Source organism: Elephas maximus, chromosome 23 (assembly GCF_024166365.1).
Source record: "Elephas maximus indicus isolate mEleMax1 chromosome 23, mEleMax1 primary haplotype, whole genome shotgun sequence".
In the NCBI taxonomy this organism is placed as follows: Eukaryota; Metazoa; Chordata; class Mammalia; order Proboscidea; family Elephantidae; genus Elephas; species Elephas maximus.
Window position 1 is genome coordinate 19,350,441 of NC_064841.1, and position 19,541 is coordinate 19,369,981.

General features: G+C 43.8%; 1 protein-coding gene across 1 annotated transcript in view; it reads right to left on the bottom strand.

The window, feature by feature from the left end:
- Positions 1-19,541, bottom strand: part of CLSTN2 (calsyntenin 2) — a 712,394-nt gene that overhangs the window by 317,261 nt on the left and 375,592 nt on the right. The window lies entirely within an intron of this gene.

The window sequence follows — 19,541 nt, forward strand, 5'->3', positions numbered from 1 at the left end:
AAGTTTCAGCTTGAGAGATTAGGAAAGGATAAATAATTTATTTGGTTGGTTTGCTGAAGCATGGATTATGCAGTAAACACTAAATCAAGTTGAAGTATCAGACCTGCTTTGGTGTACCGTAGAAGAAGATATTCAAAGGCTTAGGGAAACTGGCATGCTAGAGTGGATATATCAGGCTAGACCCACAGACCCACACATGGAGTGCCCAGAGGACACACATTTTACCAAAATGGTAAAGAACAAATTTGTGAAGGGAGTCCCATTATCCTTGAAAACTGCTGTGATTGCTATGTTATGTAAGTCAGATTTGACAGTGGGAACTGCCCTAACTGAATTAAGACACCTAACTACAATGGGGCTGATTGGACCCGATGGTGGTAGGGGCCAAAGGGTGGCACTCAATCAACAAAGACAAGCAGGGGATGGTTACCATAATGGATGATGGAGTCAAAGCAGTAATCAGAATAGTCTGACTTGTATGGACTTATGGCATTGGCTACAGCTTATATGGACTTATAGCGCTGGCCAGTCATAGTGCTCCTAGGAGTCAAATAGATGGGAAATCTACTAAATATTTACTTGATCTGTACAAGCAGAATAATTCTAGGTCAAGTAAACAGTAGTCTAACTTGAATTGCCAGAATAGAGGTTCAAGGCCCCTCAATAGATTCCCAGACTTGAGCCAGTTTATAGACCCAGAACTCTTTGAATGAAGGGGAGGCTAGGTCCCCTTGAGGTAGGTCCCAGTATACTGCCAAAAATTTTTAAGGTTGATTTTTCTCCCAGCCTTCCCAAAAGTGATCTACAGCCTTTTATGAGAGTGACTGTTCACCGGGGAAAAGGAAATAATTAGACTTTTCAGGGATTACTGGACACTGGCTCTGAACTGACATTAATTCCGGGAGATCCAAAATGTCATAACATCACTGTGGCCCACTAGTCAGAGTGCGGATGTATGGAGGTCAGGTTATTAATGGAGGCTAAGTTCAGTTTTGTCTCACAGTAGGTTCAGGGGGACCCCGAACCCATCCTTTAGTGATTTCCCCAGTTCCAGAATAAAAGGAATAGATATACTCAGAAACTCACAGAACCCCCACATTGGATTCCTGACAGGATTAAATCCCATTCCTGCCACCATCGCCACTTTGTTCATGAGTCCATTGGACAATGACAGGAGTGGCTGGGGAAAGAGGATGACTGGTTTCCACAAAGTGTGTCATCCTATCCACTTGGTTGTTAAAATCCCCCTTTGCTAGAACAGTGGGATGCAGACCCCAAATTCTCATAAAAAGACGAGACTTAACAGTCAGACTGGGACTGGAGGGACCCCGGAGGCCATGGTCCCCAGACTGTTCTGTTAGCTCAGGACAGGAGCCATTCCCTAAGCTAACTATTCAGACAGTGATTGGACTGGAATAGGGGATGGAAAATGATACTGGTGAAGAATGAGCTTCTTGCATCAAGTGGACACATGAGGCTATGTTGGCACCTCCTGTCTAGAGGAGGGATGAGAGGGCAGAGGGGGCCAGAAGCTACCCGAATGGACATGAGGAGAGAGAGTGGAAGAACTGTGCTGTTTCACTGGAGGGAGAGCAATTAGGACTGTATGGCAAGGTGTATGAGAGACTGACCTCATATGTGAACTTTCACTTAAAGCACAATAAAAATTAGTTCAAAAAAAGAAAAAAATCCTCCTCTGCTGAGGTCACCCTTTGGTGAGCATTCACATGAGACACAAATATCTTCACTTCTTTGGCCCATTCAGAGAGGTCTGTCCACATATTTCTTCCCCATACCTCCTTGTCACCAATTTTGCAAACATGTTCCTTCCAAGTCTCTAACCATCCAGGCAAACCATAGGCCACAGCCCATGAATCAGTATACAGTCACACATCTGGCCATTCCTCCTTCCAAGCAAAGTGAACAACCAGGTGCACTGCTTGAAGTTTTGCTCATTGGGAGGATTTTCCCTCACCATTGTCCTTCAGGGAGGTCTCAGAAAGGGGCTGCAGTACCGCCACTGTCCCTTTTGAGTGGTGCATGCATATCTCGTAGAGCCATTTGTAAACCCGGCATGAGCCTTCTCTTCCTCAGTCAACTGATCATAAGGAACTTCCCTTGAGGACATAGATGCAGACTGTGAGAAGCAGGTAATGTAACAGAAGTGGAGACCACAGGCATTTGGGCCACTTCCTCACGCAACTTACTTGTGCCTTTGGGTCCTGCTCAAGCCTGATTTCATGTATACAACTTCCATTTAATGATGGAGTGCCGCTGTGCAAATATGACTTTATGACTCTTGGATTCGTAAGCCCCCACAGCCTGCGAGCTAGCAGCCTGTTGTCTCATCTGCTGATCTTGTGTTCGCCAGCTCCTGCAGCTTCGTGAGTCAGGAGAAGCCTTCGGCCTGATGCCTGATCCATGGACCTGGGACTTGCCAGCCTCTACAACCATATGAATCATTTCATTGAGATAAATTCTCTCTCTCTCTTTCTCTCTCTCTATATATGTATATGTTAGCATATGTGTGTGTGAGTATGTGTGTGTGTATATACATATGTAAAAACCCAAAACCAAACCCACTGCCATCAAGTTGATTCCGACTCATAGCCCACTAAACCCACTGTCATCGAGTTGATTCCAACTCATAGCGACCATATAGGGACAGAGTAGAACTGCCCCTTAGAGTTTCCAAGGAGTGCCTGGTGGATTCGAACTGCCGATCCTCTGGTTAGCAGCTGTAGAACTTAACCACTATGCCACCATATATATGTATATATATATATATATATATATATACACACACACATACATATATTATGCTTCACTGGTTTTGCTTCTCCAGACAACCCAGCCTAAGACACACCTAATCATCTTTCCTTATTAAATCATTTTAATCTTCCATGTGATCCCTAGAGACTTTTCCCCTTGCAGCTACACCAAAGGTTATTTATGGAGCATACATTTAATTACTGTAGTTATCAGTATGAAGCATATTTGCTTAAAAAGTTTGAAACTGATCTTCCCTACCCTTCTTCAAATGTTGCCATGAACACTGACTTCGGTTTCAAGAATAAATTCATTTATTTAAAAAAATATTTATTGAGTTCCCACTATGTGCCTTTCTATACCACATACACTGATCTCAAAATTGCTCCCAAAATGTGTCCTGTGTATTAAGCTCCTCTCCCAGTCTAGACTTGGGCGTTGATGTCCAACTAGTTAGTCATTGAATGAGCACATGCCCAGCGTGTACTGATTTGGAAAGGCACCCACTTTTTGTATCAAAAACCAAAGTCAAAACAAGATGAAACAAAACTGAATACATTACCAAACTGTAAAACAGCTCTGATTATATTTTAGCTAATGATATTTATTTGGCTCCTTTCTGTTGGACTGGAGATACTACTTAACCAAATAGAAGTCTCAAATCACCAGAGATTTTTAACCTGGAGCCAGACAAGCTCAAAAGGGAGGTGTAAAGTCTTGAGAAACACCTCTTTTCTAGAATGTCAGGCTGAGTATATGTTCTTCTAGGTTAGAAAGGGGGGTAACAGAGAATGGAAATCACCTGAAACTAATTCTGAAGGATACCAAGGTAAATTATGTCTGAGCTTCTACTCTGGGCCGGAAACAGTGCTGGAATTTTCTTTTTTTTATCTTAATCCATACAAAAAACCCAGCGAGGCTGATGTAATGACACCCACTTTACAGAAACTATAGCTCAGGGAAGTGAAGTATCAGACTTCTATCCATATGCTGGAAAACTCTGCAGCCATTTAATATATATATTTTCTCTGAGGATTAGTTTAAAGATTAAAAAAACACAGCATTCTCTAAGGTTGTTTTTTGGAACTGTGTGCCTGAAAACATGGTTTAAGGTCTTCCTCATCAAAGGGCACAGGCATTTGCATTTTGAACCACTTTGAACAAAGAGGTCCCAACTCACCAGGACTGGATAAAAAATGGGAAGGAGGCTGCTGTGGATATTTTTGAGGAAAAGACTTTCTTTTCTACAGTTGCCTCTCCTACAACTAACTTTGACCTAGAAATAGTTTTGTCCACGCAAATCACTTCAGCAAAATGTGGGGAAAGAGATTATTTAGGTAGGCGGAGACCTGACTAGGTAAAACTGTACACACAGAAATCCATTGTCCCAGGCTCTGGATTTGGGGATCTTAATGTCTCAAAATGTCCAAATATCTTGGATTATGTAGATGGAGCCAATAATTTCTGTTCTTAAAACTTGTGCTGGAGTTAAAAGAACAGGAGCTAGATCCAGTTTCTGTGGAGATAATGGTCTCTGCCCCACCCACATCAAAACAATATGAGATATAGCTGATGGCTCTTCATAAACTTGAACTTATTAAAAATCTGTAAGTTCTTAAGCTATTTTTAATCACAACCTTTGAAAGTTTGTGAATGGTACAGTTCTACTTTTCATAAAAATGCACATACACAAAAATTCTTTACACATTTCCAGCTAGTCCCCAGAATCCCTGAAGCCATGAGGAATTCTAGATTAAGAACCTCTCTTGTACATTTATACGGGAAATTCTCATAAGAGTACCCTACATGGAACCCAAGACCCCATGACCCCCACATGGGATGATTTTTCCTTCTCCCAGGAAGCCAAGAAGATTAGTAATTTGAGGAGTCCCTATTGCTTGTAGGTAAAGTTTATGAGGGTCCACATGCACCTTCTCAGGAGATTTGTCATGGATTTGCAATGAGAAGTGAGGACATGTGAAATCTGCAAATATCTTGTCAGGAGTCCTTTGCTGTTTGTTTTAATATTTCTACAAAAAAATGAGGAAAAATGTCCCCAAATTAGGTAACGGGTTGGGTACCATTATGGACCTATGATTTCTGCCCTGAGTAAAGCTCCAAAGGGTCAGAGCATGCCTCCCCGGCTCTTGTGAAGCTACCCAGTCGCCTGTGGCTTTGAACAGAGCTCCAAAGGTCCACCCCCCATCACCAAGCAACCCATGCAAGCTTCAAATTCAAGGAGTGTCAATTAAAGAATCCCATGTCTGTCAGAGGGGTGAAAGGGCGGCAGCAACATCTGGATGTTGCTCTACCTGAGAGGGAAAACACAAAGACCAAAACCCTTTAATCAATCCCTGTCTCTTGGGATCCTGAAATTTCTCTTTGCAATGAAAAGAAATGAACTAAGGTCTGCTCTAGACAACACAGCCATCCCTGATGTTGGCAGACCCAGAAACACAGCTCTTCATGTGGCCAGACTGTATTCTCTGTTAGCACAACCTTCTGTGTTAGGAGAGGCTGGAATGCTGACATGCCAGGGGGCCCTGCCCGCGCTCTCCCTGCCTGCACTGTGGTGTTTTGAAATTTTTAAGTGAGTTATAAAAGAGCAATTATACAAATTTGATTATGTAACACCATAAACAAAAGTAACTGCTGCCAACACTAATTACGGAACATCACAGTTCTCTGGTGACACGTGCACAGAGCTGACTGCTGAGTTCAGAAGAGCTGACAGCAGTTTTCCTGAGTATGGAGACAACTCCTGTAGGTCCCTGTGGAGAGAGTTCCCAAAGCCCACCCTCCCAGCCACCAAAGCAATTAGCAGTGACCACAGCAGGGTTCAAGGGCTGATCCAGATTAACACGACTTGATTCCTGCATCCTACCTCTGGCCACGAGTGCCTTCCTAGCTGCCCAGAATCTGTCTCCTGCTCTCTGTTCCTGCCTCTTCCCTGGCGTACCTGGTGTGCACAGGCAGCCAGGTTGACCCCAGTGATCTGGCTCATAGTTGTATAGACCGTTAGACAATCTTCTTAGACAGAAATGCACATTCAGTGGACAGTGAATAGCTGGGGGGATACTCGGGGATTGGCATTATCTTGGCATGGTGGCCTGATCGCCCTGGCTTCCCTGGTGACACGCTGACCAGCAGATCCAACCATCACTGGCTTTCAGAAAGTGGGTTGGGTAAGGCTGAAGAGAAACTCACAGGGTTTCTCAGCTGCCCCACATGGCCCTTCAAATCTCTAAGCTGTAGCTGCTACTTGCCTTGAACAACATAATCATCTCAACAAGATATATCCATGCACCACACTGTTCACACCTTAGGCCAAGTGCCCTTACAGTGTTTGTGCTCCTCCTTCCCATGGTCCTCTGCAGCAACGCTTCTCAAGTTTTCACATACACCCATGTTACCGGGAGATCTTGTTAAAATGCAGATTCAAATTGACTAAGTCTGGGCTGGGGCTGAGATTCTGCATTTCCTACAAGACCCCTGGTGGTTCCCACGCTGCTGGTCCACGGACCACAATTTGAGTAGTGAAAGTCTCCGAGTGCTAGCACAGGACCTCCAGTAAACATGGACAGCTAAACACCTTTAAACAGGATTTGAGCAGAAGCTTTGGGTCTCATTCTGAAATCTGCTCCCTATTCTCCTTCACCTCCACTCTGCCACTAAATGTGGATTTTGCAGCTGCCTCCTAATTGGTCTCCTTGTCTCTGGTCTAATTTAGTCCATCACTGCTCCCCTCAATTTCTTCTCCAAAGTTTTCTTTATAAGTAAAACTTATATCTCATTTTGTCCCTGGGTTGTGCAAACAGTTAACGGGCTCAGCTGCTAACTGAAAGATTAGTGGTTCACACCCACCCAGAGATGCCTGGGAAGAAAGGCTTGGAGATCTACTGAAAAATCAGCCATTGAAAACCCTATGAAACACAGTTCTACTTTGACACACAAGTGGTCTCCTTGAGTCAGAATCAACATGGCAAATGGTTTTATATCTCATTGTGTCACTCCCTTTCTGAAAACTCTTCAATGCCTTTCCATCATGCTTAGAAAACAAACTTCTTAATATCGCATTTGAGCCCTGGTGGTGCAGTGGTGGAGCCCTGGTGGTGCAGTGGTTAACAGCTACAGTGAGCTACAGATGCTGAACAAAAAGGTCGGCAGCTTGAATCCACTAGCCACCCTCTGGAAACCCTATGGGTCAGTTCCACTCTGTCCTATAGGGTTGCTATAAGTCAGAATAGACTGGACAGCCACTGGTTTGGGATTTTTTTAGGCTTGGTGCATTGGTTAAGCAGCTGCTAACTAAAAGGTCACCGATTTGAACCCACCAACCACTCTGCAGGAGAAAAGACCTGACGTTCTGCTCCCATAAAGACTACAGCTTAGGAAACCCTATGGGGTAGTTCTACTCTGTCCTGTAGGGTTGCTATGAGTCAGAGCTGACTTGATGGCACCCAACAACAACAACGATATGACATTTATGCTCATTATGATCTAGGCTCTGTCTTCCCACGACAGTCTCCTGTCTCCACATTGCTACTTTATCCTGAGCTACAACCAAACCAACCACTCTGCAGTTCCTGGGTTTGTCATGACTGCTGGCCTCTAGCCTTTAAGCATATTGCTGTATATCCAAAACCTACTTCCAACCTACTCCCTCTTCTCTGTTACTCCTTCTCCAGGCTGGGTGTCTCAGAGTACATGGCTCCTCCTTTTGTGCTATTTATTCCTTTGTTTCCCTCACTTGACTGAGCCTCATGGAGGAAGGAGCTGGGTGTCTTTTTGTGACATACATAGATTGCTGTTGACAGTACAGAGCACAGGACTTGGCTCAAAGCAGGGGCTCAGTAACTATTTGAAGAAGGAAAGACGGAAGAAAGGAAGGAAAGAAGGGAGGGAGTGAGGGAGGGAGGGAGGGGAGGGGAAGGAGAAGTACAGCAGTTGCCCTGATTGGCTTTTCTTTTCCCTGGCCACCCCACTCAAGGAACCAGGGGTCAATCACCAGGCTAGAGGGAAGCAGTCATCTCCAAACCAGGGCTTCAAACTGGTTCATTTAAGTTCAAACCCCTACTGAGAATTTGCATATTTAACAAGCTCCCTGCTGAGAATTTGCATCTCTATCCCAGATATACTGAATCAGAAGCTACAGTTTAACAAGATCCCCAGGTTATTCTTATGTATAACTTCCTGGGGACTTGTTAGACATGCAAATTCTCAGTAGGGGTTCGAACAAGAACAAGCTCTGCTCCAAACTTCGTGAAACATTTTTAGCTTGTCCTGCCAAAGGTTCGAGGAAAGCCAATTAGCTCTTCAGACTCTTAGTCACAAAACATTCATTTAATGACTAGGCATGCTACCAAAGTATAAACACTGAATAAATCACATAGGCCAGAGCAATTTTTAAATGAAAGAAGACATCCATAGTATGACTGTTATTTAAAAAAAAAATTTTTTTTTTCCACAAATGGCAACCCAAATGATTGTCTCGCCCCAGAGGAGATGCCAGGTTTTACTACTGAGAACAGTATAATTACTCCTTGTCAGTGTCACTCATTCATTCGTTTGTTCCTTCCACAAACAGTGGCTGAACGTCTACCAGGTTAGCCTCAGAGATCACCAGTTAAAGAAGACATGGTTTGGGGCTTCCAAGCATTCACAGAGGAGGGTACACATTCATATATTCCCATGCATGAAAAGATCACAGAAGCCACTGCCATCATATGCTTGGCACGAATGTCATGGCATGAACACAGCTGCCACCAGTCAGCATGGAGAAGGCTCTTCTCTGGGCTCAGCTGTTTAAGAAATCCTTTACAATTCTACATCCCCAGCTCCGGATTTATTAAAGGTCACACAAAAAGCAATATTCTTTTCCAGTGAAAAAAGTAGACTTCACATTAATGAAGACTATATTATTAAAATGGATTTCAATTTTATTGTTTTACTCTCAAGTTGGGAAAAAGTGATTAATTAAAGAGAAGGTTTTCTTTTCTTTTCTTCCCCTGGGTGGGTGTTCAGACCCATTTGGTTTAATTACCGCTGGCCAGCGGCCCATGGAATTGCAGCTCTGCTGTGAAGGGCTAAGCTCCACCCTCCCTATGCAGACGTGTTTGGCTGCTCTGCTCTGGGGTTGAGACACCTGCAGGGACAGCAGCTCTAACACCACTCCAGGGAAACCCATAATGAACATCATTACATCAAATGACTATGCAAATTCGACTTCTAAAAAGTAACTGAAATAGATTTTTCTCATTTTTTTTCCTATGAAAACTTTATGAAACATTAACCCTAAACCCCCAAAGAAGTACAGCCAAGTGTTTGTGAGTTACAGCTGTAGCTATCTAACATAGGAATGTTCTAGAGCCTCCAGTGATCCATCCCACTAGGAGGGTTTGTCTTGTTTTTTGGAGAGCCCTAAGGGAATGTGAACTCCTAGAGGGCAGGACCCAGATACAGCTAACTCAGTATTCTCAGACCCTGGAACAGTGCTTGGCACAGAGTGGATGGCAGTGAACTTGTGAGGAGTGAATGAATGATCACTCAGAACATGTTTGCCAGCACCAAATGTTTGGTTGGTGAATAACACTAGTCTTCCTCCATATATTGTCCTTAGTCTTGTTGTGCTATACCCCCATGCTGTTGCTGCTAGCTGCCATCAAATTGGCTCCCAACTTATGGTGACCCTGTGCACAACGGAACAAAATACTGCCTGGTTCTGTGCTATCCCCATGGCTAGTTGTAGACCCAACCATTGTGATCCATATTTCATTGACTGATTTTCAGAAGTAGATCATCAGGCCTTTCTTCCCAGTCCATCTTAGTCCGGAAGCTCCACTGAAATCTGTTCGGCCTCGTAGCAACATGCAAGACTCCACTGACAGATGGGTGGTGGCTGCATATCCCCCTATAGCACGAGTTATTCCCAAGGTCTGATAAAAAATAAAGCAAGACCCTCTTGAAACAGGGCACTTGCTATTTCTTAAATTGACAAGATTTTTGCTTGGCATCTGAGGTCACACTGCTTATCTTTCCAGGCTCCTCCCTGCCAGTCATAGGGCATTAGCTGGGATGTCCAGCTGCATTGGTGTTGACACTGCTGCCAGACTGTTGCCCTGCTGGGCAGGGGTTTTTGGTGACTGTCCTAATCCCTCCCTGAGGACTCTCATCTCCTGCACTCCCGAAGTTCTCTTGGCTGGACCCTGTGAGTTATTGCAATTTTCAAGACTACTGGGCAAAATGAGGACAGCTAGGATGTAACATGTAATAGCAGAGATAGAATGGTCTTTCATGTCAGACAGCTCAGGGTACAAACTAATCTTCTTATCGGCACCCCATAAGCCTCAATTTTCTCATCTGTATAATAAAGGCAATAATGCCTTGAGTTAATAAGATGATTACATTAGATAAAATGTGTAAGTTGCCTATATTATACCTGGAACACTATAGTGATCAATACAGAGCCTATGTGCTAGGACTGCACATAGCCCAGGTCATGTCTGCTAGTCAGGCCACACTTCACAACCCTTGACTCCCTCTGATGATTCTCTCCTGAGAGCTCTGGCCCAAAAAGCAATATGGCACCTGATCAGCCCTCTGCAGAGCCTTGGCTCAAATCACAGCTTTGCCAGACTTGTGCTCTCGGCGGGGCATGTTGACTAAGTGTTCTCACATGAGCTGCAGAACAATTGTTTTAGCCAGAACATCTGTCTGTATCAATCTATCTTCGTCGTGGCTCAGATTTTCAGCTGGAGTTGTTTGAACAGGAAAATAGCTTTAGGTGCAGGATGGTCTCTCTCTGGGCCCTGTTTGTCAGAGTAACGGCTTAATGTCCCCAGGTTGCCATAACAAAATACCACAAAGTGGGTAGCTTTAAAGATCAGAAATTTATTTTCTTACTGTTCTGGAAGCCAGAAGTTCAAATTCAGGGGGCTGGCATGGCCATGCACCCTCTCTCTGTCAGCTCTAGAGAAAGATCCTTCCTTGTTTATTTCAGCTTCTGGTAACTCCAGGCATTTCTTGGTGTTCCCTGGCTTGTAGACAGATCCTCACATGGCATCTTCCCCGTGTGTAAACCTATTTCTGTGTCTGTTGTCTTTTACAAGAGACCACCCAGAAGGGATTAGGACTAGGACCCACCCTACTCCAGTATGACTTAATGGTAATATCTTCAAAGACTGACCTTATTTCCCCAAACAAGGTCATTTACAGGTACAGGGGTTGGGACTTGAATATATCTTCCTGGGAGTCACAATTTAATCCATCACAGAGAGGTAGTATAATACCTGCACCAAGCTGGCTGTCATCTCCAGCTCTGTGTAGGCCCAGGGGCAGGAAGGCCATGCTGAGGAGCAGCAGGGAGGGAGCAGGGGACTGTGGCTAGGGCAAAGGAATCAGGGACCCCGCTGGCAGCCCCTTCTTCAATGGTGTATCTCTGTTTACATAGATTCTCATCTCAAAAAAGATAAGTGCTAAGAAATCTCCTAGAGGTCATCTAATCCACTTTTCTCATTTTAAAATTGTTAAATGGAGGGAGCAGGGGACTGTGGCTAGGGCAAAGGAATCAGGGACCCCGCTGGCATCCCCTTCTTCAATGGTGTATCTCTGTTTACATAGATTCTCATCTCAAAAAAGATAAGTGCTAAGAAATCTCCTAGAGGTCATCTAATCCACTTTTCTCATTTTAAAATTGTTAAATGGAGGGCTAAGGAGGGAAAGTGACTTGTCCAGGGTCACGCAGTTAGTGGAACAACTGAGATTGAAACCTGGCCTCCATATCTGTAGACTATCGTTCTTTCTATTTCTTGTGGGTAAGCAAAATTTTTATAATAAAATGATTTTCCAACATACTGGTGTTGGGTACCATTGAGTCAATTCTGATTCATAGCGACCCCATGTGACAGAGCAGAACTGCCCCCATAAGGTTTTCTAGGCTGTAATCTTTACAGGAGCAGGTCACTAGGTCTTTCTTCTACGGAACAGCTGGGTGGGTTTGAACCACCAAACTTTTGGTTAGCAGCCAAGAACTTAACCATTCGTACCACCGGGGCTCCTTCTAACATATTATAACCAAGGCGAACCAAACCCGTTGCCATCGAGTCGATCCCAACTCATCCCTATAGGACAGAGTAGAACTGCCTCATAGGGGTTCCAAGGAGCGGGTGGTGGATTCCAACTGCTGACCTTTTGGTTAGCAGCCAAGCTCTTAACTACTTCGCTACCAGGGCTTTCAATTGAAGAAATTCTATAAGGACCCCTCTGCTCTTGCACCAGTGTGAACATCTCCCTTCAATGCCAACTTTGGGTTGTTTGTACTTTTAAGATCGTGATCACCAGGCCTCGAGCCCAGTGGACCTGCTATTAGCTAACACCTGAATGACACTAGTCCTTTAGCCCCTCCCTCCTATCTGTAGGATTTCAGCATCTCTATTCTGACTGCAAGTGTTTTCCGAGGTACCTACTACTGCAAGTTCTCAGAGTGAGTCCCACACGTGCTTGAGGGCAACTCCACTTGATGCACTCCGGTCCCCGGCTCCTCACTGAGGCCTGGTGGCCAATGGTCACATGAGGAGAAACGTCCGTATACTCCACTGCTGCCCTAAACTGCCTCCTCCTCCTCCCAGCTTGGGGCAGCTTCCAGTCTACAGCAATCAGGAGAAGGGTCTTATTCCTGATGAGGTGTGCTTCCTCAAGATGTGCCTGGGCAGTACGGCTTGTGCCGCCTCTTCAAAATGGCCCCTTTCAGTTTAAGCTGTACCCCGTTGTTCTATGGAGTGTCAAGTCTAAGGGTTTGTTCTGTCCAGGGTTCTGCCCCATCTCTCACAACACTGCAGACAGGACCTTGAAGGTCCTCTCTCATATGCCCATTAATTCACATTCTTAGAGGCCTGAGAGGCGGCTGCAGGTATGAAAGGCATTGGCACCTGTGGGTCATCTACTGCTCACATGACCTGCGTGACTAGAAAAGTGATCAGTCTCCGAAAAGCGGCAACATGTAAGAATCACCCTGGAGAGCTTTTAAAAAATCCTCACACCGGCCTAATCCAGACCAGTTAAATCGGAGTCTCTGTGGGAGCCCCTGGGAGTTAGGACATTTGAAAAGCTCTTGATGCAGGAATAGTGGTACCTGTGGGGGCATGCAGGAGCCTTCCGGGATGCTAGAAATGCCCTGTGTCCTCATCTGGGTCGTAATTACCTGAGTATATACGTAAGTAAAAGCCCAGAGATCTGTACGTACACAAATTGTGAATTTTTTACATGTAAGTTATATCTCAGTAAAAAATACCTATGGGAAAAATAAAGATTCTTCAGGTGATTTTAATGCGTATCGAGAGTTGAGGACAATGGGACCAGAAATAGTGAAATTCTAACAATTGATCAAAAAGTGCTTCCAGGCCCTTCATTGGAACGAAGTTGTAAATAGCTAATAGGAGATTGTTGCTGTTGCTGCCGTTGTTAGTTGCTGCCGAGTCGATTCTGACTCATGATGACCCCGTATGTGCAGAGTAGAACTTGCCCCATGGGATTTTCAAGGCTGCAACCTATCAGAAGCAGATCACCAGGCCTGTATTCTTAGACACCCCTGGATGGGTTTGAACCATCAACCTTCTGGCCGGTAGCCGAGTACTTAACCATTTGTGCCACCACGTTGCCTTAAAACCTTTCATAAGGGAAGAGACCCCTCGGTGTTGAGGAGTCTAAGAGCTAAAAGACCTGGGTTCGAGATGCTATTCAGTTTTATAAGCAGTTTATAAAAAAGTGTCAGAAGTTTCAAGGGGGAGGCAGAGAAATTTCTGAATTGATAGGACAGAAAACTGAAGACAAACGCCACCTGTGTCTCATTTTGCCTGGGAAAATCCTGGCCAGTGTCCACTGAACACCGTCCTTTCCTTATTGGCTGGCATTGACCCCATTCCAAAACTCTTGTCACATAAAGGGTTGTGAGGGGCATATGTGTCATCACTGCCCATGTCCCTTGTGCCGCACCCACCATACACTCTCAGGTGCCTGCTGTTGTGGACTTACTTATGCCCCACCCAAAAGATATGTTGAAGTCTTGACCCTTAGTACCTGAGAACATGATCTTGTTTGGATATAGAGTCTCTGAAGATGTTAGCAGTTGCGTTAACATGATGTCATACTAGAGTATGGATTCTAATCCAATATGAGTGGTATCCTATAAAAGATCAGAAAGAGACACAGAGAAACACACAGAGGGAAGACATCCATGTGAAGCCCAAGTTACAGGCTGGAACACCAAGCATCGCTGTCTGTCACCGGAAGCTAAGAGAGAGGCATGGGACAGAGTCTCCCTCAGAGGCCTCAGAAGGAATCAACATGGCTGACATCCTGATTCCAGGCTCCTAGCCTCCAGAACTGTGAGAGAATTCAGCTCTGTTCTTAAAAGCCACCCAGTTTGTGGTACTTAGTGTGGCAGCCCTAGGAAATACCCTGCCTTTCCCACTCAAAGAATACCTGTTCAGAAAAATAAACAAGGATGCCAAAAACCATTAGGAAGGAAGAACTGCAGTAAATAACTCATATCATCTTGTTTTACTTTAGAAACCCAGGTGTTCTGTGTAATTGTGCCTGCTTTTTAAATGAAGGAAATTTGTTCTAACATGCCATTTTGAAGTAGGTTTCTTTTCTTTTTTTTTTTAAAGCTTAGGATAAAGATGGCCTAACACAAATGTTGTCCTGAGCTCTGCAAGGATGTGGAGCTTTCTGAAGGTCACAAGTAGGGTGACCAATCATCTCAGTTTGCCTGGGACTGGGGGTTTCCAGGGATGCAGAACTTTCAGCACTAAACCCAGGACCAACCGAACCAAACTCACTGCCGTCAAGTTGATTCTGACTCATAGTGACCCTATAGGACAGAGTAGAACTGTCCCCATAGGGTTGCCAAGGCTGTAAATCTTTACAGAAGCAGACTAGCAGACTGCCACATCATTCTCCCTCGGAGCAGCTGGTAGGTTCGAACTGCCAACCTTTCAGTTAGTAGCAGAGCACTATAACCACTGTGCCACCAGGGCTCCTTAAACCCAGGAGAGTCCCTAGAAAATTGGATGAGTTGGTCATCTTACCAAGAATCAGGTCCTAACTGCAGCAGGTACTTGGCTAGGTTCTCAATATGACTATGAAGGGGACATGGGGTTAAGAATCACAGCCTTGTACGACAGATATTACCGTCAAGTCAGAACTCCAAAGCCTATGGCAAGGCCCCTTCACTATCTCCAACTCACTTTGCTAAAACCCAAAACCAAAGCCTCAGTGGCATTCATCCTTCATTAGAAGAGGGGGCTTCATAAGCCTACTAGAGTGGATGTGTCCCCGATTCTCTGTTGTCTGCTATCAATTCTTAATTATGGCCCCAAGTACTGAGTACCAGGCACTTTGATGATGCTTTTATACATTATTCATAATCCTCACAATAACTAATAATAGTGTTACTATTCCCATTTTAATAACCCTAGGACTAGATCCCAGGCTCATATGAATTCAAAACCTATACCATTTTTACTATACTATGCTGCCTCCCCCGACGTGTCTGTCAGTTTGTCGTACTGTGGGGGCTTGTGTGTTGCTGTGACGCTGGAAGCTATGCCAACAGTATTCAGATACCAGCAGGGTCACCCATGGAGGGCAGGTTTCAGCTGAGCTTCCAGATTAAGACAGATTAGGAAGAAGGAGCCGGCAGTCTACTTCTGAAAAGCATTAGCCAGGGAAAACCTTATGAATAGCAGTGGAACATTGTTTGATATAGTGCTGGAAGATGAGCCCCCAGGTTGGAAGGCACTCAAAAGATGACTGGGGAAGAGTTTCCTCCTTAAAGTAGAGTCGACTTTAACGACATGATGGAGTAAAGCTTTTGGGACCTTCATTTGCTGATGTGGCATGACTCAAAATGAGAAGAAACAGCTGCAAGCACCCATTAATAATCAGAACCTGGAATGTACGAAGTATGAGTCTAGGAAAATTGGAAATCATCAAAAATGAAATGGAACACATAAACATTGATACCCTAGGCATTAGTGAGCTGAAATGGACTGGTATTGGCCATTTTGAATTGGATAATGATATAGTCTACTATGCTGGGAATGACAACTTGAAGAGGAATGGTGTTCCATACATCGTCAAAAAGAACGTTTCAATATCTATCCTGAAGTACATCACTGTCAGTGATAGGACAATATCCATACGCCTACCAGGAAGACCAGTTAATGTGTCTATTATTCAAATTTACGCACCAACCACTAGGGCCAAAGATAAAGAAATAGAAGATTTTTATCAGCTGCTCCAGTCTGAAATTGATCGAACATGCAGTCAAGATGCATTGATAATTACTGGCGATTGGAATGTGAAAGTTGGAAACAAAGAAGAAGGATCAGTAGTTGAAAAATATGGCCTTGGTGATAGAAACAAGGCTGGAGATTGAATGATAGAATTTTGCAAGACCAACGACTTTCTCATTGCAAATACCTTCTTTCACCAACATAAATGGCGACTATACACATGGGCCTTGCCAGAGGGAACACACAGAAATCAAATTGACTACATCTGTGGAAAGAGATGATGGAAAAGCTCAATATCATCAGTCAGAACAAGGCCAGGGGCCGACTGTGGAACAGTCCATCAATTGCTCATATGCAAGTTCAAGCTGAAACTGAAGAAAATCAGAGCAAGTCCATGAGAGCCAAAATATGACGTTGAATATATCCCACCTGAATTTAGAGACCACCTCAAGAATAGATTTGATGCATTAAACACTAGTGACCGAAGACCAGACGAGTTGTGGAATGACATCAAGGACATCATCCATGAAGAAAGCAAGAGGTTATTGAAAATACAGGAAAGAAAGAAAACACCAAGATGGATGTCAGAGGAGACTCTGAAACTTGCTTTCGAACATCAAGCAGCTAAAGCAAAAGGAAGAATTGATGAAGTAAAAGAACTGAACAGAAGATTTCAAAGGGCCTCTCGAGAAGACAAAGTAAAGTATTATAATAACATGTGCAAAGAGCTGGAGATGGAAAACCAAAAGGGAAGAACACACTTGGTGTTTCTCAAGCTGAAAGAACTGAAGAAAAAATTCAAGCCTCGAGTTGCAATGGTGAAGGATTCCTTGGGGAAAATATTAAACGGCGCAGGAAGCATCAAAAGAAGATGGAAGGAGTACACAGAGTCATTACACCAAAAAGAATTAGTTGATATTCAACCATTTCAAGAGGTGGCATATGATCAGGAACCGATGGTACTGAAGGAAGAAGTCCAAGCTGCTCTAAAGGCATTGGCAAAAAACAAGGCTCCAGGAAATGATGGAATATCAACTGAGATGTTTCAACAAACAGATGCAGCACTGGAGGTGCTCACTCATCTATGCCAAGAAATATGGAAGACAGCTTCCTGGTCAACTGATTGGAAGAGATCCATATTTATGCCTATTCCCAAGAAAGGTGATCCAACCGAATGTGGAAATTATAGAATAATATCATTAATATCACACACAAGCAAAATTCTGCTGAAGATCATTCAAAAACAGCTGCAGCAATATATCGACAGGGAACTGCCAGAAATTCAGACTGGTTTCAGAAGAGGACGTGGAACCAGGGATATCATTGCTGATGTCAGATGGATCCTGGCTGAAAGCAGAGAATACCAGAAGGATGTTTACCTATGTTTTATTGATTATGCAAAGGCATTTGACTGTGTGGATCATAAAAAACTATAGATAACGCTGCAAAGAATGGGAATTCCAGACCACTTAATTGGGCTCATGAGGAACCTTTACACAGATCAAGAGGCAGTTGTTCGGACAGAACAAGGGGATTCTGATTGGTTTAAAGTCAGGAAAGGTGTGCGTCAGGGTTGTATTCTTTCACCATACCTATTTAATCTGTATGCTGAACAAATAATCCGAGAAGCTGGACTATATGAAGAATAATGGGTCATCAGGATTGGAGGAAGGCTCATTAACAACCTGCGTTATGCAGATGACACAACCTTGCTTTTTGAAAGTGAAGAGGACTTGAAGCACTTACTAATGAAGATCAAAGACCACAGCCTTCAGTATGGATTACACCTCAACATAAAGAAAACAAAAATCCTCACAACTGGTCCAATGACCAACATCATGATAAACGGAGAAAAGATTGAAGTTGTCAAGGATTTAATTTTACTTGGATCCAAAATCAACAGCCATGGAAGCAGCAGTCAAGAAATCAAAAGACACATTGCATTGGGCAAACCTGCTGCAAAAGACCTCTTCAAAGTGTTGAAGAGCAAAGATGTCACCCCGAAGACTAAGGTGTGCCTGACCCAAGCCATGGTATTTTCAATCACATCGTATGCATATGAAAGCTGGACAATGAATAAGGAAGGCTGAAGAAGAGTTGACGGCTTTGAATTGTGGCGTTGGCGAATAATATTGAATATACCATGGACTGCCAAAAGAACGAACAAATCTGTCTTAGAAGAAGTACAACCAGAATGCTCCTTAGAAGCAAGGATGGCGAGACTGCGTCTTACATATTTTGGACATGTTGTCAGGAGGGATCAGTCCCTGGAGAAGGACATCATGCTTGGCAGAGTACCGGGTCAGCGGAAAAAAGGAAGACACTCAACGAGGTGGATTGACACAGTGGCTGAAACAATGAGCTCAAGTATAATAACGATTGTAAGGATGGCACAGGACTGGGCAGCATTTCGTTCTGTTGTGCATAGGGTCGCTATGAGTCGGAACCGACTCGACAGCACCTAACAACAACAACAACAACAGGCTGCCTCTTAGAAGGAAGTAAGGGTGGCCTGGCATATAAAAAGCCCCATAGAGAGGAGCGACGGAGCCCAACATTCTCCTCCAGAATTCCCCCAGACTCACCCCTAGCCTTCCTACCCACCAAGATGTCCCCTAGTTGCCCTTGGGTCAGCCTTTCAAGTCATTTGCTAATTTGAGACTTTCTAGGTCAGAACTTCAATTAAATAATAATGATAGCAACAACAAACAATGATAACAGTAACACTAGTGTTAAGTGTAGTCTGCCATGCACTTTACAACCTTGTTTCATTAAATCCTCAGTCTATGAGGTAGGTATTATGCCCATTGTACGGTTGAGGAAACTCAGGCTTAGAGAGGTTAAGTAACTTACTGATGTGTATGGGCTACTAAGTGGATTGGCTGGTTTCAAATCCACACGTGTCTGACCCTTTGACCTGGCTCAGAATCAGGGAAGAGAAAGGGCTCTAGAAAGGCTGTTTGAACCCACAGCAGTGAAGCATCCCCCAGCAGCAACTTCCCATTAAGAACCACCATTATTTACCAGGAGGACCCTCTGACCAAAGGGGCAGGAGGTGCACTCAATTAGCATTTCACATGCAGAGTCAAAATTCATGACTCTTCTGGGGAAAAATAATAAAATGTCACCTTAATCATAATTAAAAATGACACTCAGCTTCCATCTGATACACATCTAAATCTATTTTAGGGTTATTAGTATGGAAACAGATTCTCTATCAGTGTCGTTCTAGGCTCATAAATAAGCTAAAAAAAAAGTAAGAGCAAAATAAATTTTAAGTTGGAAGTATCAACGTAAATGTATTTTTACAAGTTGTCTTATTTACAGTCACAGATTCACAGTTTATTGATTGCAAGCTTTAAAAAAAAAATCAGGCAACACATATCTGCACTGCATAACAAGAAAACAACTTCAAGCAAAAATGGCTATGGAAGATACACATGTCTAGCGAGCTGCCGGCAGCCATGCTGGTTGGAG